Here is a 5,376-nt window from a genome sequence, read left to right as displayed (position 1 = left end):
TTCAATTTAATTTTTTTGATTAAAGCTACAGATTATTTTTCAAAATTTGACACCTAATCAAGACATTCAATCATAGAATGTATTGGTAGAAAATATTCTTTTAAGAGTAATATCCAAAATTCTTCTATTGAAAGAAGGCATCCAAGAAATTTAAATATAACAACTTGTTTGCTTATTCTATATTATAATCAGTTCATAGCCTTCATAATCCTTTGATGGATGTCCGTGCCCTATTCTAGAGCTCTGAGGGAGGATTCTCAAAAAGGTTGTTGAATCTTTCTTTACATAGTTTTTTTTTTCAAAGTACACCTCTACATTTTCAAAGCTTTCATTTTGATACATACAATGATGTTGGAAAAGGTTGTAGAATTTAGTTTTGCCGTACTAATTGCATTTTCTTTTCTTAGGTTTATATTATTTACATAATTGATTTTTTTTTTCTTTTCATAAAACTTTCTTCAAGATTTCAGTTGTATAATCTATTTTTTGAAACAATTCATTATCTTTGTAGTAATGTTCAAAGTCTATTACAATATTGTTTTAGTCCAAAAAAAAAAATTGTCATTTGGAGAGTTAATTGTGGTATTTTAAAGACACCTTGTTGTTTATATATCTTGTAAAAATAATCTCCAGTTTGGTGTTGTCCTGAAAATGCACAAAATCCTTCAAACTATTGGGAAAAATGGGTTACAAATAGAAAAGGATTATAGGTAAATGTCTCAAAATTAAAAAAGAATTATTTTATTATAAATTGAGCATAGAAAACAAATAATCTTGTCATGTATTTTCTTGAAATTTAGTAAAGAAATCAATTCTTGAAATCAAATAGACATAATTCATTTTTAATCAAAGTTATTTAAAAAGAATACAATTGCAATATTGTTTAATAAAAATTTAGTAAAAAATTAATTTTTCATAGAATTGTCAATCTTAAGAAATTAATTTTTCAATGTCAATCTCAAGAATTTAATTTTTTAATTAAACTGTAATTTTTTAATTTGTATTTTCTATCTTATTTTTATAATTTAAAACTTATCAAATATGAAATCAATTGAATATGAACTATAGGAAAACAAAAAGAAAATTAGAAAAAAATATATATATTAAAAGTAATCTTTCATAAAGCATTGGAAACAAATCATATTCGGGCTTCCCATGTTTGAGAGGTAGAAGAAATAATCATTATGTGATTAATCCCTACAACCATTTTAAATAGATTTATAGACCAGGTTGGACGGCTTTACCGTCAGATCAATGAAATGTGGACGATGGCTTTCCTTTCTTACGCCTACCAAAATCTTTTTTTTTTTTTTTTGCTGTTTTAGATTACAAAAGATATAGATCAACTGGTAGCGTATGTGCAGGGCCAAATGCACTCTGGTTTTATTTAATAAATCATTTTTACCGAAACTAAAAGTATATTATGTTTTTGCAGTGTTTTTTTAACAGGTAAGACATCACAACATTTTATCAAAGTTCCTTGTATAATAGTCTATTGATTAAATAAATGTTTAATTGAAAATTAATATTTATTATTATTAAATATAGATTAAGTTAAAGTTAAATTGAATAAAGGCAAGAGCACGCATGGGTAAATCGCAAGCCTCTCAGGTTTTGGGAATCTACTCATGATTAATGCATAATAATAAATTTAACACATAATAATAAATAACCTAGGCTTCGACAGTTTACCTATAAAACAATAAAAATAAAGTTAAATTGAATAAGATAAATCTAATTTAATTTTTTTATTATTGATATCATTTTAATTTATCTATCTATCAAGTTACAATATTAATTAGTGATTTCTAAAATGATGGATAAACGTTTTAATTATAAAATTCTATTTTAGCAAATTTTTTAAAATATTAATTAAATATAAAAAAATTTATAAAATTTGGAAAACTTATAATTACGAATTTTAAGCAATTTAGTCTAAATAGAAAATAAAAATAAATAATTTATAAAATTGCAATGAGTACTTAATAATCTATTGATGACAAACATTTAAATTTAAATTTATTTCAAATGTTTTGAAAAATAATAATTTAAACAACAAATATAAATATAGAAGAATTAGCTTGTTTTATCCTCTTTGCCACTGATTTTGTTGAGTTCCTGAATTGATTTTCTACTCTTGAACTGTAGCTCTACTGTAGTTCATTTGTTTGTGGAGCTAAAAATAAAAACAAATGTAAGTAGGCAATCTTTATATATATAGAGGTTCTTTATCTACTTATTGGAACAAACCGTTGCTCGGGCTGGATACAAGTGAGAATGAAGGAGAAATGGAGAGATATGAGGTGGTGAGGGATATTGCGAAGGGGAACTTTGGCGTGGCAAAGCTGATGCGAGAGAAGCGGAGCAAAGAGCTGGTTTGTGTGAAGTACATTGCGAGGGGGAATGTGGAGAGGGAGATCATGAATCAGCGTTGTCTGACCCACCCGAACGTGGTTCGGTTCAAAGAGGTGTTGTCGACGCCCACACATCTGGCAATAGTCATGGAATATGCAGCAGGCGGCGAGCTCTTTTATCGCATCTCTAATGCAAAAGCTGGGCGCTTGGGCGAGGACTAGGCACGCCTCTTCTTCAAACAGCTAATATCGGGGTTGAGCTACTGCCATTCCATGCACTGTTTGTGATGGTGGTGGGAGGTTATCCCTTTCAGGATCCCCGCGATCCAAGCAATATAGCCACCACTGTTCGCCGGATATGCATTGCGCACTACACCATTCCCCACTATGTTTCTCTCTCTGCACAATGCCGTCACCTTCTCTCCAGAATCTTTGAGCCAAATCCTGCCAAGAGGATCACAACTCAGGAGATCACAAATCACCCCTGGTTTCTCATGAACGACTCAAATATTGCACATCATTTTAATGTAGATGCCGCAGCAGAGGGTGACCGCGTAGTAAATCACGAAGAGGAGGAGAATGGAGGGCACAGCACGGATGAGATCATGCGGATAATTGAAGAGGCCAGACTAATCCCAGCATCTGAGGAGGGGCGACACAGGGATGATATGTATTTCCCAGATGATCATGTAATGGATGGAGGCAATGTCGATTTCGTATGTGAAGTCTGAAAATTGTTCTGATCAAAATAGTCATAGCTGATCATCTTTACTCTTGTAACCCAAGAAACAAAATGGACTGAGCTGCTTTTTTTTCCCGTGTTGCATGAGACTCTTTGCGTTGCTGTGTTAGTTTTCTGTATGTTCGAAAGTTTAGTTAGCAGCAGTTTGAAAAGCATTTCGATTTGTTTTAAATTTTTTTTTCTAGCTAGACAAAATATTCTAAGCTAAAGTTTGTTTCTTATTTAAGGTTTTTAGAAATAAAATATTAATAAATTATAATAATAATAATTAGAAAAGTAATCTAAACGGAGAGTTTGAATTTCTAATGTTTAGATCTTTGCAATTTTTAAACCAATATTCTACTCTAGAAAATAATCTAAGTGGAAGTTTGGAATTCTTAATATTTCCCTTGCTCTTTGTCACTCATATACATATACATGTACATAAGTTAAATCACTGAATTATTTACGTAGTTATGACTCTAATTATAATTTAATCTAATTTAGATGTAATTAAAACAAGATACAAAGGCCATCATACATAGTGTGACGTATCCAATAGAACAAACGAGAACTCAATACAAGGGAAAAATGGCTCTCACCACTAAAGAAGGGTAAAAATAAAAGGTACACGATGAGATATATCTTTTTACTAAGGAAAAGAGTAAATTATAGAGGACAAAAAAATGATCAATTATTTCATTTCATTGCAATATAGAGTTATTTTAAATCAAATTCAAAATGTAAACCCTGCAAGTTTGAGATATTCAAAACCCTTTTTTTTTTGAAGTGATCCCAAAGACTATCAATATATGAAATTGAAGGAGAAATTTTTTGATCTACAAGTTCAAGTACAAACTAGCATAAATACCTATTTAAACATCTAGCATAGCATTTTTAACTCAAATAAAATGAGAGTTTTTTAAATCTGCAATTCCAAGTACAACCAGCTTGGTGGACAAAGTTTTTGTTTTGATGTAAAATTGATATATTATGCTTTGTTTGACTCAGATGACATCTATTATATTATTTGTTTTCTTGTATGCATGAAAGATGATAGTATTGAGGAGATGTATGATATTATGAAAGAATGTAGTGTAATCAGTAAATTTGTTGGAGGGCTTGGCATCTTAGTTCATAATACTCATGCAACTGGTAGTTATATTCAAGGAACAAAGGGAACATCAAATGGAATTGTACATACTTTACATTTATTCAATGATACAAATTACATTCATTTGATGAATGCATATTTAAATACAAAATATCAATATGATTTCATGCTAAGTAGATACAAGAATTGATTTCATGAAAACTTGGTTAGTATTTTGTCATTTATCATGATCACTTGCAAGTTTAAAACTAATTCAATGCTAAGAGTAAATAGATTTCCACAATCCATAAAATCAATTACTATTCTTTTTTGGATTTGATTTTGTAACTTTTTTTTACATCAACACTTTGGCTCTATGATCCATCATCTAGATGAGTAAAGGAGTATTTTTCACTTACTCCTTATTCTTCTTTACTCATCCCGATGATGGATCATAAAGTGTGATCTGAAACATTGATACAAAAATAGTTACACAATCAAATCTAGAAATGAATAGCAATTAATTAAATATTATCTAAAATATATGTCAACTTTATATTGCTAATTAATTACTAGCCAAGTATAAAACTCTTAAATAACCAACTACAAGGGAAATTTACCATTAAAACATCTTAATTTTTAGGAATATCTACAAGTTTAAAATAAATTAAATGGCATCTAGACTTTGTGCAGAATTGCTAAGGAAACTTGATTCTCAATTATCGATTCTCTGAATCTATCTAAAGTAGGCTTTGAGTTCTACCTAGTTCTTTGACCAGACTTTGTCTCCTTAGCTATATACTTTGTACTTTGGCTCTGTAGGAATCTAGTGATTATCACTGAACTCTATCTACTTATCTTTTTTAGCTAACTTGAGGTCTACTGACTAATCTAAAACTCACATAAGCTTGTCAAGAGGGTACCTGGTTCTCTTATTGGATATGTCTACATAGCTTGGTTCTCTATCTCTATAGAATTACAAGTGATGGCAATGACCTCTTGAGTATAAGTGTCTAGAATGGGTGGTAGGAGAGTGAAAATGAGCTCCACCAAAAACTCACAGAAGCTTGTAGTCTTGTATGCTACAATCAATTAATAGCTCTTGTGAAGTTGATTCACCATAAAAGAGTAGGGCGGATGTGGAAAAGAAACAAGCTTCGCCCATGCCCAACCAAGTATACTAGATAGAGTATTATAATAGAGTAGAT

At 30.3% G+C, this 5,376-nt stretch overlaps 1 pseudogene; it reads left to right on the top strand.

Annotated features, from left to right (window-relative positions):
• The first annotated feature begins 2,288 nt into the window (after nucleotides 1-2,288).
• LOC149552649 (serine/threonine-protein kinase SRK2A pseudogene) lies at nucleotides 2,289-3,085 on the top strand (annotated as a pseudogene).
• The last annotated feature ends 2,291 nt before the right edge of the window (nucleotides 3,086-5,376 follow it).

The sequence above is a fragment of the Cupressus sempervirens genome, chromosome 6 (assembly GCF_028749045.1).
Source record: "Cupressus sempervirens isolate cs-2001-9-10 chromosome 6, ASM2874904v1, whole genome shotgun sequence".
Classification (NCBI taxonomy): domain Eukaryota; kingdom Viridiplantae; phylum Streptophyta; class Pinopsida; order Cupressales; family Cupressaceae; genus Cupressus; species Cupressus sempervirens.
The sequence above is the reverse complement of the archived record's forward strand: the minus strand, read 5'-3'. Positions and strand labels throughout refer to the sequence as shown.